Below are 17,408 nucleotides of genomic sequence, written 5' to 3' on the forward strand. Positions count from 1 at the left end.
AAAAACATTTTTTATTTATTTTTAGAAATCTTGCATGACTACATACCAATACCAATATTTCTTCAATGACTCTATATATCCAAAATGTGTTTTTGTCTCAATCCTGGGAAACTGACAACCTGAATTCATGAATTCCAAATCAGTGATTTAATCAATGATGAGATTAGTTTTTCTGTTTACTTTTTGAACTCTGACCTACTGTGCTATTGTGTGTTCTTTTCAATGTTGAATCATTCATTTAATATAAAAACCTCATACCCCCTACATCAAGAGAAAGAGATTCAGCAACTATTTTTGCTTTTCTTTGAATATGGAGTACTGAAAACACTCCCTCCATATTCCTTAATTAATTAATTAATTAATTAATTAATTAAATGAGAGCTCATATACTCCACTCAACATGTATAAAATGTTCATTAACAATACTTTAATGAAGTTTATATGAAGAGCAGAAAGTTTGATAATTGTGAATATAGAGTCTGAAAACATTATCATGCACACATATACCTCACAGCTCACCCATAGCTTCACATGGGTTCCATTCTACCAGTATAAAGACCCTAAGTGGCAAAGTTGAATGTATCATCTAGCTTCTAACCTGAGCACTGCCTCACACATCTGCTATACATCTGCTATGTATTAAGGAACAATTCTGAATACAACAATGTCATTTATGACTGTCACAGAGACCTGAAGTTTCTTCATATTGAAAAAGGTTATAAATAACTCTAGACTTGTGTCTCCCAGAAGGCTCAGTTAGGCCTCTAAGCACTAATACCTAAGACTCCTGATTGAAAACTGGTTATTTTATGAGGTGATCAGTGTGCATAAGGTCATTATTGTTGGACCTGATGTGGTTGGAAAGACCAATAGCCCAGACAGACAACATGGATTTGAGGAATGCTGATATTTCATGACCTGACTCACAGAAAAACATAATCACTTTTATTCAGAGTTTCAGAATGTAAGGATGTCAGTTTGAATTCCTGTATTCCTGAGCTGTGGGAGAACAGATTTCTCACATTTTACAACACTCATGTTTTGTTTGGTATTGGGCTGGTGCGAAATATTTTCGGCTAACATTCTCCTGAGTAATTTAAAACAAGCCATACCATTCTTCTGTATTACTGATATATATTTTTATTCTCAATTATTAATTTATTATCTGATACTTGGATTTTCATATTAGCAGTAGGACTTAGGATCACTTCCTTTGATCTGCCAACATATGTTTAAATTGCAGTTCATATGTCAATACTTTAGAAGTTGAAACAACTTACATTTTCATTACAGGTGGAAAGTAATGTGGAAATTTGAACAAAGTGGACATTGAGATGAGAAAGAACTTAGAAATTGTGATGCAGAACAAAGATCTTTAGTTAGACTGTGTCTAAATTTTCATTAGTTTTTATTAGCTTATAAAATAGTGGGTTTGCCAAGATTATTTCCACAGGAGCTTAGATTTTACTGATTCCTCTCCAAATCTTACACCACTATGCACATTGTTGGAACACTATTCTGCCCCATTATACCTACCTTCTTCCATTTTAAATTTGTCCTGTTTCCACTACTTTCCTTAAAGATGGGTGATGTTCCATGGGGAGACTATTTCTTCTAATACAAGAATTACTTACAATTTCCCCTTTTGAACTTTAGATAACTTCTCTTATACTGAAGAAAGACATCAGGAAGGATATTTTCAAAATAGTTTTAGCTCATGAGTCTCTAGCACTATTTCCAAAGTGCATGCTCTTTCAAGTAGCAGGGGCTTAAATTCTGGTATTTTGGAAGTCTCTGTACAAAACTCAACAACAACTCAGCAATGTGTTTCTCATGGCAGGTATTACGGTTTTTGTTAAGTGGTCTGTTACTCTTCAGAGGAGCTTTCCATCCAATGGAAAATTTCCATATGAAATATTTTTATATATTTATACATTGACTTATATGCATTATGCATAGTTGACACAGATAATTAATAATAAGTTGGTACAGATCCTAAAAGTCATTTAGCATTCTTCCTCCCCCTTCTCTATTTGCCTCCCTGCCCATCCCAACTACAGTTCCCTCATTCCAGGTGAGCATATGAATTCACATTAAGTGTGACAGCATGCAGAAGCCTAGTACAAACACAGGGGTGAACAAATCCCTGTATTGAGAAGGAGGTAGCAAAGAAATCCTACCACTAGCTCATGAACTACTGGCATTTGATACTTGCTCAGGGAGAAGTAGTGTGGATTTTCTTAGGTTTGATATCCCCGGTACCTCAACTGTTTTCCATGGGATTACCAAGCAACCCAGACATACATGGACAAGACTTATTTACTTGATGATTGATAAGTAGGGCAGAAAGTTAGGCTGGTGAAGATGGGCTTAGATCTAGAGTCCCTAGATTGAGAGGATAAAAATTATCAAACCCCACTGAACAAAATTCACAAAGGCAACTAATAAAAATAAATGAGGAATTTCTTGATCTAGGTCAAATCTGGGGAGTTAAAGATGCAGTCACAGATTGTGACAAAACTCCTGTCATTGGTAAAGATATTAACATCATTAAACAGAAAACTTATGCTCTGCACAATGAAAATATTTAGGGTCATGACAGAGTAAAACAGCACATGTAGAAGACACAAAATGAGAAAATGAAAATTTCTTTGAAATATATTTGACTGAAAATTTTGATCATATAGGTAGATCCTTTCCAGAGAGTGATAAAATGTAGACATATTCTCAAGGATTATCACAAAGAGATCATTGTAACTTTGACCTATGTGTCGGTGTACATTTGAAAATGGTGGCAGGACACGTCAGAATTTTAGAAATGGTTTTGTGTTACAGGAAGCAAAAAGAGTTGCAAACATGAGGGATCCATGGAAGCTTGCAGCAAGGTTTCATAATTCACTGACAAGTGGTGTGAGGAATGGCCACAGTCGTGTAATGAGGCCCTAAAATGATATAGCCTCTTGGAAGTCTTTTGCTGAGGAAACCCATATGAATGATGTGGTGCTGATCCAAGACTGGGATAATGTGTGTTACAGAAGCTGATCTGAAGGTATGACACACTCTAGTGGGGAATAGATCATCTCAATACTACTTTTGGATGTAGATCTGAAATTCAGGGTCTTTGCTCAGTGGTGGTTTTCCTATCTTTAATTCAATTGTTTGTGGAACCCAGGTTCTGAAGATATATGGAGGCTCTAGGACTTTTGAAAGTTTGGACCTATGTAATGCAAGTGGGTTGTTATTCACAGACATTTGGAGAGTCTATTGACCTCAGGCTCTGGCCTTCAGTCTCACCTTTCTTGTCCTCTAATACGTGACTTGATGCTTCATGCTCTCACCAAATAGAGCCCACCTGCATCCTTCTGTGTCTACCCTGAAATAATGATGTCTCTGCTAAAAAGTAAGCAAGATAAGCTAGCTTCCATTACATTGTTCGATTCAGAATTTTTTTCATGAGAGTGAGAAGTAACTAATACAAATGAACAATTTTTTGCTCATAAGTCTACACAATCCTTCCATATGTGAACTGATATATATGTAGCATTCTGTAAGAATATTAAAAAAACTTGAATTCTAGAGGTAAATGTAAAAAGAATTTCCTTAACCTTAATTTTGGCATCTAAGAATATAAATACTTTGTTACAGCTTATGTCTTTCACCAAAGTAGTTACATGTGCTGTTACTAGATGAATAAATTTACACATTGTTTATTTCATCTAGAACTACAAATTTCTTTCCAGGGAGATAATTTTTCTAGATGTGTCTGTGCCACTACCGAGTGTTTATTAAATTTGAAAGTAAGAACATGAGTTTAAAAACAATTCCTACTTCTCTTGGTTCAGGTTTTCATAACATTGGATGCTTTTTTATTTACTTTCTATTAATTAATTAAAAATATCAGATGGTTTAAGAAGAAAGAGAGAACTTCTTCATTGAATCACTAATTTGTGGAGGTTTCCTGTTGGCAAGTTTATATTTGATTAATTGCAAAGCAATTGTTTGTGGTATAAGTTAATTTTAATTGGATAACTATGCTGGTTGATGAACTATCACCACTTTTAATTAAGAGGTCTCTCTTGTTCAAATCAAATCTTTATCAATTTTTATGGTATCCATAGCTTTTCTTCTCCTGTAGAAACAAAAGAAAAACCCTGTCCCCAACATAATACATATCCTGGTTGCCATTCTGAGGTCAGCACATCTTTAAAGTATATAGGCTGATTTAATTCCATAGTTTTTTCTATTGTCCAATGTCTCTCTGTAGCTGCTGTTCCTTTCTCATTAGCTTTGAGAAAATTCAAAGTTAATAGAGCATTATATAATCTATTTCTAGGGAGCTTTGTTACCAATTTCTGTGTACTTAACATATCCTTTAGAGTTAGATTTGATCTCTCTATGACATCTTGGCCTGTAGGATTATGTGGTATCCTTATAACATGCTTTATATTATAATAAGCAGAAAACTTTTATTTTACCAGAGATAAACGCTGAAGCATTGTCAATTTTAATTTGTACAGGTATACCCGTGATGGCCATAACTTCTAACAAATGCATGATTACTGAATCACCTTTTTCATAATTCAAAGCAGTTGCCCATTGACATCCTGAATAAATATCAATAGTGTAGTGTACATATTTCAATTTATAAATTCTGCAAAGTGAAACACATCCATCTGCAAGATTTCATTCCTCTGTGTACCTTTGCGTTACATCCTACCGGTAGTGGAGTCTGGTTGTAAAAAGAACAAGTAGGACATTTTCTTACAATTTCCTTGGCATGTTGCCAGGTTATAGAAAAATCCTTTTATAAACCCTTACTATTGACATGATGTTTTTGTGAAATTATGAGGCCTTCAGCACATTTCCCATCAATAGTTTATTAATCTCATCAATGTCTTATGCTAGAGGGCCTGACAGATCCATATGGGATCATATGTGAGTTATATATAAGGGATGCTTCCTATTCCTGATTATATCTTGTAACTGAATAAGTAACAAAGTTAATTCTGACTCATCTGGGATAAATTCTTCAGTCTCAATATATAAGACCACTCTTTCAGCATACTGAGAGTAAGTAACTATGTTGAAAGGTTCTGAAAAATCCATTAATACCATCAGAATAGCATAGAATTCCAATTTTTGAACCAAATTGTAAGGACTTTGATCCACTTTACTTAAATTTTATGTTTTGTAACCTGCCTTTCCTTCTTTGTTTGCATTCACATGAAATGTGTGGGCTCCAGATATGGCTGTTTCCCATATAATATGAGGCAGAGTCTAATTAGCTCTCTTTATGAGTTGAATTCTATCATTTTTGAGCTATTTCTGTTAATCTCTCCAAAAAAAATACTGCAAGCTCTTTGCCAAGGTTAATTTACTGCCCATAATTTGTCAGTGTCATCCTTAGTTAAAAGTACTACAATATCCCCATCTTGCTCCGGACGTCCCTTTTGGAACACTCGTGAGTACCCTTCCTTGCCCCAGACCCCATCCCTGTGCACCAGCCACTCCAGGGAAGACCTGCCCAACTCGGCCCCAGGTTCTGGCCACCGGGCAGGTTCCCTGCTAGCCCCACCGGGAAGGATCCCCTTCTCCAAGACCCCTGGCAGACCCTGCAGTCTCCACACCCTGCCCCCACGCCCATCCGCCTGAGCCCCAAGCCTCTTCCTGAGACTTAGAGGCCGGCCCCCAGCTCCCATCTTGCTCCGGACTTCCCTTTTGGAACACTGACTTCCCTTTTGGAACACTGGTCTGTCTGAACCAAGTGTGCGAATAAGGCCAAGAACGGACCACAAGGAGATGGGCAGACGTCAAGGCAGAAACATATACAACAAAATGAATAGCAATACAGCATCACCAGGCCCTAGCCCTCCTCCAACACCTAGACCTGAACATCAGAAATTGGAAGAAGCAGAAGAAAACAGCCTTATGAATGACATCATGAAGAAGCTAGAGGCTTGAGTAGAGGAAAAGACAAAAAAATGTGAAGAACGCTGTAAACAAATAGAGGAAAGGGCAAACAAATTAGAAGAAATCAATAAAGTCCTGGAAGAAAACAATAAAATACTGAGAGAAAATCAAGAAAAATCAATGAAACAAATGAAGGAAACAGTCCAAGACCTCAAAAGGGAAATAGAAAAAATGAAGAAGACACAAACAGAGGGAATGCTGGAAATAGAAAATCTGAGAAAACGATTGGGAACTTCAGATGCAAGTATAATCAACAGAATGCAAGAGATGGAAGAGAGGATCTCTAGCGTTGAAGATACAGTAGAAGAAATAGATTCATCAGTCAAAGAAAACACTAAAGCCAACAAAGTCATGAACCAAAATGTCCAAGAAATTTGGGACACCATGAAAAGACCAAACCTAAGAATAATAGGGGTCGAAGAAGGAGAAGAATACCAACTCAAGGGCACAGAAAATATATTCAACAAGATCATAGAAGAAAACTTTCCCAACTTAAGGAAGGAAATGCCTATGAAGATACAAGAAGCTTATAGAACACCAAACAGACTAGACCCGCAAAAAAAGTCCCCTCGCCACATAATAGTTAAACAGCTAAACGTACAGAATAAAGAAAGAATATTAAGAGCAGCAAAGGAAAAAGGCCAAGTGACATATAAAGGCAAACCCATCAGAATAACACCCGATTTCTCAATGGAGACTTTGAAAGCCAGAAGAACCTGGACAGATGTAATGCAGACACTAACAGACCATGGATGTCAACCTAGACTAATATACCCAGCAAAACTTTCAATCACCATAGATGGAGTGAACAAGACATTCCATGACAAAGCCAGATTTAAACAATACTTATCCACAAACCCAGCCCTACAGAAAGCACTAGAAGGAAAATTCCAATCTAAGGAAGTCAGATACACCCTCGAAAACACAGGCAACAGATAAAGCCACAGCAGTAAACCCCAACGTATAGAAGTACCCACACATCACCACCAAAAAATAACAGGAATGAACAATCACTGGTCATTAATTTCCCTCAATATCAATGGACTTAATTCACCTATAAAAAGACATAGGCTTACAGAATGGATACGAAAGCAGGACCCATCTTTCTGCTGCATACAAGAAACACATCTCAAATTCAAAGATAGACACTACCTAAAAATAAAAGGCTGGGAAAAGACTTTCCAATCAAACGGTCTTAAGAAACAAGCGGGTGTAGCCATCCTGATATCCAGCAAAATAGACTTCAAACTAAAATCAATCAAAAGAGATCAAGAAGGGCATTACATACTCATCACAGGAAAGATCCACCAAGATGAAGTCTCAATTCTGAATATTTATGCCCCAAACACAAGGGCACCCACATATGTAAAAGAAACATTACTAAAGCTTAAATCACATATAAAACCCCACACATTAATAGTGGGAGACCTCAACACCCCACTTTCACCACTGGACAGATCTCCCAAATTGAAACTTAACAGAGAAATAAAGGACTTAACTGATGTCATGACTCAAATGGACTTAATCGATATCTACAGAACATTCCATCCTAACAAAAAAAGAATATACCTTCTTCTCAGCACCCCATGGAACCTTCTCTAAAATTGACCACATACTTGGCCACAAAACAAATCTAAACAGATACAAAACAATTGGAATAACCTCCTGTGTTCTATCAGACCACCATGGTCTAAAGTTGGATTTCAACAACAACAAAAACTACAGAAAACCTGCAATCTCATGGAAACTGAATAATACCCAACTGAATCACCAATGGGTTAAGGAAGAAATAAAGAAAGAAATTAAAGACTTCCTAGAGATCAATGAAAATGAAGACACCACATATCCAAATTTATGGGACACTATGAAAGCAGTACTAAGAGGGAAATTCATAGCACTAAATGCCCACATAAATAAGTTGGAGAAATCTCACACTAGAGACTTAACAGCATACCTGAAAGCTCTAGAACAAGAAGAAGCACAGTCTCCCAGGAAAAATAGACGCCAGGAAATTATCAAAGTGAGAGCTGAAATTAATAAAATAGAAACAAAGAGAACAATACAGAAAATTAATGAAACAAAGAGTTGGTTCTTTGAGAAAATCAACAAGATAGACAAGCCCTTATCCAAACTAACCAAAAGACAGAGAGAGAGCATCCAAATCAACAAAATCAGAAATGAAAAGGGGGACATAACAACAGACATTGAGGAAATCCAGAGAATCATCAGGTCATACTTCAAAAACCTCTATTCGACAAAACTGGAAAACCTCAAAGAAATGGATAACTTTCTGGATAGGTACCACATACCTAAGTTAAATCAAGACCAGATAAACTATTTAAATAGTCCAATAACCCCTAATGAAATAGAAACAGTCATTAAAAGTCTCCCAACCAAAAAAAGCCCAGGACCAGATGGTTTCAGTGCAGAATTCTACCAGATCTTCAAAGAAGAGTTAATACCAATACTCTCTAAATTGTTCCACACAATAGAAACAGAAGGAACATTACCAAACTCCTTCTACGAGGCTACAATTACCCTAATTCCTAAACCAAACAAGGATACAACAAAGAAAGAGAACTACAGACCGATCTCCCTCATGAACATTGATGCAAAAATACTCAATAAAATACTGGCAAACAGACTCCAAGAACACATCAAAACAATTATCCACCATGATCAAGTAGGATTCATTCCAGGGATGCAAGGGTGGTTCAACATACGAAAGTCCGTCAATGTAATACACCATATAAACAAACTCAAAGAAAAAAACCATATGATCATCTCACTGGATGCAGAAAAGGCATTTGACAAAATCCAACAACCCTTCATGATAAAGGTATTGGAGCGATCAGGAATACAGGGAACATACCTAAACATAATAAAGGCAATTTACAGCAAGCCAACAGCCAACATCAAATTAAATGGAGAGAAACTCAAAGCAATCCCACTAAAATCAGGAACGAGGCAAGGCTGTCCACTCTCCCCATACTTATTCAATATAGTACTTGAAGTTCTAGCCAGAGCAATAAGACAACATAAGGAGATTAAGGGGATACAAATTGGAAAGGAAGAAGTCAAGCTTTCCCTATTTGCAGATGACATGATAGTATACTTGAGCGACCCCAAAGATTCCACCAAGGAACTGATACAGCTTATAAACACCTTCAGCAACATAGCAGGATACAAGATCAACTCAAAAAAATCAGTAGCCCTCCTATATACAATGGACAAAGAAGCGGAGAAGGAAATCAGAGATACATCACCTTTTACTATAGCCACAAATGACATAAAATACCTTGGGGTAACACTAACCAAGCAAGTGAAGGACCTATATGACAAGAACTTTAAGTCCCTGAAAAAAGAAATTGAAGAAGATGTCAGAAAATGGAAAGATCTCCCATGCTCATGGATAGGCAGGACTAACATAGTAAAAATGGCAATCTTACCAAAAGCAATCTACAGATTCAATGCAATCCCCATCAAAATACCAACACAATTCTTCACAGACCTGGAAAAAATAATACTCAACTTCATATGGAAAAACAAAAAACCCAGGATAGCCAAAGGAATCCTGTACAATAACACAACTTCTGGAGGCATCACGATCCCTGACTTCAAGCTCTACTATAGAGCTACAGTAATAAAAACAGCTTGGTACTGGCATCAAAACCGACATGTGGACCAATGGAATCGAATTGAAGACCCTGACATTAATCCGCACACCTATGAACATATAATTTTTGACAAAGAAGCCAAAAGTGCACAATGGAAAAAAGAAAGCATCTTCAACAAATGGTGCTGGCAAAACTGGATATCAACATGTAGAAGGCTGCAAATAGATCCATATCTATCACCGTGCACAAAACTTAAGTCCAAGTGGATCAAGGACCTCAACATAAATCCAGCTACTCTGAACCTGCTAGAAGAGAAAGTAGGAAGTAGTCTTGAACGCATTGGCATAGGAGACTACTTCCTAAATAGAACACCAGTAGCACAGACTCTGAGACAAACAATCAATCAATGGGACCTCTTGAAACTGAGAAGCTTTTGTAGAGCAAAGGATACGGTCAACAAGGCAAAGCGACAGCCTACAGAATGGGAAAAGATCTTCACCAACCCCACATCTGACAGAGGACTGATATCCAGAATATATAAGGAATTCAAGAAATTAGACATCAAAATGCCCAACAGTCCAATTAAGAAATGGGCTATAGAACTAAACAGAGAATTCTCAACAGAGGAAACTCAAATGGCCGAAAGACATTTAAGGAACTGCTCAACATCCCTAATCATCAGGGAAATGCAAATCAAAACAACTCTGAGATACCACCTTACACCTGTCAGAATGGCTAAGATCAAAAACACTGAAGACACCTTATGCTGGAGAGGATGTGGAGCTAGGGGAACTCTCCTCCACTGCTGGTGGGAATGCAAGCTTGTACAACCACTTTGGAAATCAATATGGCGCTTTCTTAGAAAATTGGGAATCAATCTCCCCCAAGATCCAGCTATACCACTCTTGGGCATATACCCAAGAAATGCTCAACCACACCATAAGAGCACTTGTTCAGTTATGTTCATATCAGCATTGTTTGTAATAGCCAGAACATGGAAACAACCCAGATGCCCTTCAACTGAAGAATGGATAAACAAAATGTGGTACATATACACAATGGAATACTACTCAGCAGAGAAAAACAATGGCATCATGAGGTTTGCAGACAAATGGATGGATCTAGAAAAAATCATCCTGAGTGAGGTAACCCAGACTCAGAAAGACAAACATGGTATGTACTCACTCATAGCAGGATACTAGACATGAAACAAGGATGACTTGTCTGCTACTCACATCACCAGGGAGGCTACCTGGAAAACAGGACCCCAAGAAAGACACAGGGATCACCCAATGACAGAGAAATGGAATGAGATCTACATGAACAGCCTGGACATGAGTGGGGGTAATGAAAGGCGAGGGTTGAGGGAAAGAGAGCTTGGGGGAGCGGGAGATCCCAGCTGGATCAACAACAGAGAGGGAGAATAAGGAATAGGAGACCATGGTAAATAAAGACCACATGAGAATAGGAAGAAGCAAAGTGCTAGAGAGGCCCACAGAAATCCACAAAGATACCCACACAACAGACTGCTGGCAGTGGTCGAGAGACAGCCCGAACTGACCTACTCTGGTGATGGGATGGCCAAACACCCTAATTGTTGTGCTAGAAACCTCATCCAACTACTGAGGAATCTGGATGCAGAGATCCATGACTAGGCCCCGGGTGGATCTCTGGGAGTCCAATTAGCGAGAATGAGGAGGGTTTATATGAGCGAGAATTGTTGAGACCAAGGTTGGATAAAGCACAGGGACAAATAGCCAAATGAATGGAAACACATGAACTATGAACCAATGGCTGAGGGGTCCCCACTGGATCAGGCCCTCTGAACGGATGAGACAGTTGATTGGCTTGATCTGTTTGGGAGGCACCCAGGCAGTGGGACCAGATCTTGTGCTCATTGCATGAGTTGGCTGTTTGAAACCTGGGGCCTATGCAGGATTGTTTGGCTCGGCCTGGGAGGAGGGGACTAGACCTACCTGGACTGAGTCTACCAGGTTGACCTCAGTCTGTGGGGAAGGCTTTGCCCTGGAGGAGATGGGAATGGGGGGGGGGGGTTGGGGGGTAGGTGAGGGGGACGGGAGGGGGGAGAACAAGGGAATCCGTGGCTGATATGTAGAACTGAATTGTATTGCAAAATAAATTAATAAAAAAAAAAGTACTACAATATCTGCTTAGTCTATTCCTGCTAATTGACAGTCTTAATTTTGCTTTTAAAATCAAGTCACAGATTTTTTTCCACATAAGTTTTAAATTTTTTACTCTGTTTATTTGGTAGAAATATCCATTACAAAATTATATCTTCCCTCTGCATTAAAATTCCTGTAGGAGAATGCTTAGAGGGTAACATAACCAAAATGCCATCAAGCTTTGGATCCACACGATCCACATGTCCCTCCTGTACTATCTTTCTCACCAAGCCCAATTCTATCTCGGCTTCAGCTGATTATTCTCTTGGGCTATTTAAGTCCTTGTCACCTTCTAAGGTTTTCAACAAATTTCTCAGTTCATCATTTTGCACTTCAACAATAGTTCATAGATAGGACATGTCTCCTAATAATCTTTGAAAGTCATTAAGTGTCCATAATTGATCTCTCCTAATTTGCACCTTTTGGGGTCTAATTTTTTATAGACCTACTTTATGTCCTAAATAATAAATAGAATCTCCTCTTTGTATCTTTTCAGGAGCAATTTGTAATGCCCACTCAAGGCAAAATTTTCTTTACTTCTTTGAACATTCTTTCTAAGTTATCTGCATTTGAATCAGCTAGTAAAATATTATCCATGTAATGATAAATTATAGATTTATGAAATTGTTTACATAGTATGTCCAATGGATGTTGTACAAAATATTTGCATAGGGTTGGGCTTTTTAACTTCCCCTTGGGAGAACCCTTCATTGATATCTCTTAACCATCTGAGAATTATTATAAGTTGACACCATGAATTCAAATCATTCTCTGTTCTTTTCTTGTAAAGCTATTGAGAAGAAACATTCTTTTAAACCAATAACTATGAGAGCCCATCATGTAGGTACCAGAGTAGGCAAAGGAATTCCAGATTGTAGAGAGCCCATTGGCTCAATTTCCTTGCTAATTGCTGTTACGTCTGTTATCATTCTCCATTTTCCAGATTTCTTTTTAAAAATAAATACAGGAAAATTCCAAGTGCTGGTGGATTCTTCAATGTGCTGAGCATTTAACTGCTCTTGTATCAGCTCTTCTAAAGCCCACAGTTTCTCTGTTGTTAAAGGTCATTGCTGAACCCATACAGGCTTGTCTGTTAACCATTTTAAAGGTAGAGCTTGTGGGTGTCTTTGATATAATACCTCCGAATATTTCTCTCAGAAACATGTGTTAGTTTTTGGTTTGTTTCTGAGATTGGAGGAATGTTAATCTGGGTATTCCATTGTTATAATAAATCATAGCCCCATAACTTCAGAGCTATATAAGCCACATATGGCTTTAATTTTTCTTTCTTGCCTTCTGGCCCTGTACATTTGACCAGACTTGCACTCTGTTTCACATGGGATAATGTTCTAGTGCCTAACAGCTGACAATTTACCTCCTGAAGAGAATAATTTGGATGGCAAGATGATGGTGCAATTCTTGTTACATCTGCACCTGTGTCTACAATACCTTCAATGAGAACGACATTTATTCATACTTTTAATTTTGGTATTTGTTCATTTATAGAAGCTTGCCAAAAAAACCTCGCTTTCTGGTTTCTGCTGAATTTTTTGTTCTCTCTATTATAGCTGTTCTATCACCTTGTGCAGTACTTTTCTTGTAATAGGCATATGATTATTTAATTGCTCTGGTAAGGGCTTTCTTCTGCAATGGAAGGAAAGGACTGAACTGAATTTGCCAGGGAGGCCTGCAAGAGGCCCCTCAGGGAGTTTTCAACAACAAAGGCAAAGGATTACCTTGTCTGTCCCTTATTGATCTACATTCATTAGTTCAAAGTTTTCTTAACCACACCTATTTCAAAATCCAGAAGAGAGTGGAGTTCTGTTGCAATTGTTCTTGAGGAAACATTGTTCCTAGGAACTCTCTGTATACAGTCCCTTTTTTGTTGACCTTGTTTACTGCAATTAAAGCATCTGCCATGATTATTTTCTATAACTCTCTGGAAATCATCTCTCCTATCCAAGTATCATCATGGTTATGAGATTCAATATTAATTGTATCTTGGATCCATTTCTCCAAGGAGACTGATCTTGCCTTTAATGGCCAAATTATCCTATTATGTGCTGCAATTATTATCTCTCTAGGTTCTTTTATTGGTATCATTCTTTTTACTGCTGAAGACGGCCTTTGTATGAAATCTGTGAAGGTTTCTTTTGGGCCCTGTATAACTTTTATAAATGACTCAATTTTCTTTCCATCTCCTTCAATTGTGTGCCAAGCATTCAGAGCTGCCATTTGGCATAAAGTTAGGATGTGATCATCATATAAACAAAGATTGTCTTTGTATATCAGCAAAATCGTCTTCTCCAAGTTGATTTTGGGGAATTTCCATCTCTCTAGCAATACCTCATTGTTCTATAGTCTTAGCCTCCTCTTTCCACCAGGTTCTCCATTGTAACTGTGGATCAGGCACTAGGACAGCTGTATACAAATCTTTCCAGTCATGATGGATAATTCTTTTACAAGTGGAACACAAGTTTAACATCTGCTTTACAAATGGAGAATGCGTAACAAATGAGATTACAGCTTCTTTAAATACCTCAAATCTAACATTTGCACAGAAGTCCAATTAGCTCAACACAGCCGTGAGCATTTGGTAGTTCCTGTAAGGTTACCAAATAGATTAATGTTGGTTATTTGAAAACCTTAGGCTGTTTCTTTGTAACTGTATAATTCGATGCTGAGATAGGCTCACCTTTAAATTCTTCTGTCTGGGTATGAATTTCTCTATGATTTATTTTAACAGGTTTTTCTAAAAACATCAATCTTGGCACTCAAATTAACCAACATTTTTAATGACAAAACAAAAATAACCAAACATAATTATATTAGCATAATAAAATCACAACTGAATGGGGTCTGAGATTATAAATATCTTTGTTGCAGCTGATATCTCTCACTACAGTAGTTTTACTTTTACTATAAGAATTACTTTGAACAATGCTTATTTTCATAATTTTTTATCTAGAGCCACAAGATATCTGTAGGGTGTGAATCTGCCCAGGTTAGTTTTCCAACACCAGGTATTTATTAAAATTTGAAGAAAAAGCATGAGCTCATTATAAAATAATCTCCACTCTCCTTATGGTCGCTATCACATTACTTCAGGTGCTTTAAAAATAAAATCCCTATTTCTTCAATTAATCACTACAGAAACTTAGATATCCTTAGGAAATGAAAGGAAAAATTAGTCTTATCCAATGAAGTCTCTTAGGAACACAAACCACACTGAAGGGCAGGCCACATGCTTAGGTGTAGATGGCAACACAAGATGAACTCAATGGGGAATTATGACTTTTTCTGTTTGTTTGATTGGTTGGTTCCTATACTGGATTGGTTAGGTGGTTAGTTAGTTAGTTAGTTAGTCAGTCAGTTAGTTAGTTAGTTAGTTAGTTAGTTAGTTAGTTATCTATTTATCTATTTATTTTTCTATCTACTTATATATTTATTTTACATGTCTGCATGTTTTTAATGAGAGGGAGAGAGAAAGTGTGTGTTCTTGGGAATGTTGGAAGTAGGATAATGTCTGGGTGGAATTGGGGAAAGGAAAACGATGATAAAAATATAGTGTAAGAAAAATCTATTTCCATAAATAAGATAATAAAAAACAAAATCAATGATATCTTGGAAGGTTCTATGTGCATAATACTCTGCTTTTGCATAATTTAGCTTACTCATCATTTGCTTAGCTATGATGGTTTCCAAGTATGTTTCATGTCTTTTTGTATCTCTTCTTTTTAATTATATAAAAAAAAATTTTCTTACATGATATATTCTCTTATATTTTTGGTTGTGAGCCTAGCCTTTAACGGCTGAGATATCCCTCCAGCCACATCTGCCACAGTGTTCCATGTGCCCTGAGGAGAGGGATTAGAGGGAGACACACAGTTTAGGGCTGAGAATTCCAATGTCTATTACTCTTAGCATAATGTCTGGCTGTGGAACTCTGTATTTGCTCTCATCTGCTGCAGGAGGAGGCCTCTCTGATAATAATTAAGAGGGGCACTGTTATATATCAGAATGTCACTAGGAGTCATTTTATTGCTACATTCCTTTAGTAGAACTGTAGTATTTGCTATTATCCTAGGTCCTTTTTCTGTCTAACTTCAGGTGCATGGTCATGAAACCGTGTCAGGTATGTTTTCCAATTCATGGTGTGGATCTTAAGTCAAATCAGATATTGGTTGGTTGCTCCATGAACCTCTACAACACTACAGCACTACCATGTCTTGCAAGCCGGACACCTGTGTGTGGATGTGTGTTAAGTTTAACATATATTCTACATACTTTAGATTGTTCTGTCATTGTTTTTGTTTATTTGTTTTTTTTATTCCAGTTGAATGTTTTTCTTAGTTTGTTTTCAAAATGGAGAAAAAAGAGGTCATGAAGGGCGGTGGGTGGGCATTTAAGAAGGATCTTGGGTTACAAATTATGATCACCACATATTGTACAAGAAAATATATTTTTAAAAGTTACCCTGATGAATCAATTTTCAGTGATGGAATCTGGTTTGTTTGCAACTTAAATATAGTGATTCACATAATTTAACCTTTTTATTCTTGAGATTTTACATTTTATAAACTATAAAAAGACTGATTTGTAGCTAGAGTTTTCCTGCCTGGCCCACAGTCAGGACAAATCTCTCTCACCTGCCAGTCCCACAGCCACTCAGATCCAACCAAGTAAACACAGAGACTGTATGGCCATGGCAGGCTTCTTGTTATCTACTTCTTCTATCTTGAATTAACCCATTTCTATTAATCTATAAGTTGCCACGTGGCTCGTGGCTTACCGGCATCTTCACATGCTGTTTGTCATCGCAGCGGCTGGCATGTCTCTCTGACTCAGCCTTCTACTTGCCAACTTTATTCTCCTCCTTGTCCTGCCTATACTTCCTGCCTAGCCAATGGCCAATCAGTGTTTTATTTATTGACCAATCAGCAACACATTTGCCATACAGAACATCCCACAGCACTGATTACTGATAAATGACAAGATACATGGCATACAGCATGTGATGTCTTTCACATTTATACAAATATACATTATACTAGAAATAAGTAGAGTCATAAACTTTGTTCCCAAAGAATTATTTACCAGTTATGACATGTTGATAAAATGTGGAGGAATGGGTCCTCTTAAATGTGCAGTAGTCACACAATGCAGAGTTTCAGCTGAAAGAATATAGAGCAGTTTATCAAAATTGAAGAATTGTGAAGGGCTGAGTACAGAAACACTTTAGGTATGTATGTCAAATTAGATGTGAGGACAGGTTATGCAGAACCAGTTACAGCAGAGAGTTGAACAATGTTTGTAGATTTAACATAAAATTTATGTAATTAACTGCTGGGTAAGTATTTGATTAACTGAACTCTGACATTAGCCTATAATTAAAAAATGTATTGGTCTGTGTTCTACTCAAGCACATAGCTTATTGCGCAATTATTAAAGAGAGTATTTCGTTCCTGTCAAAATTGTGTTCATTTTTTAAAATGTGATTTTCTTCATAGAAAAGGCATTCATGAACTGTAAGCTTGATGAATCCAGGAAAACTATCAAGGGCATAAAAACACATGGAAATGTATGAGATCATGTGGTGTTATAATGTTAAAGTTATACAGTGTTGAAGAGGTGA

The sequence above is a fragment of the Peromyscus californicus genome, unplaced genomic scaffold (assembly GCF_007827085.1).
Source record: "Peromyscus californicus insignis strain IS unplaced genomic scaffold, ASM782708v3 Scaffold_2__1_contigs__length_46816999, whole genome shotgun sequence".
NCBI lineage: Eukaryota > Metazoa > Chordata > Mammalia > Rodentia > Cricetidae > Peromyscus > Peromyscus californicus.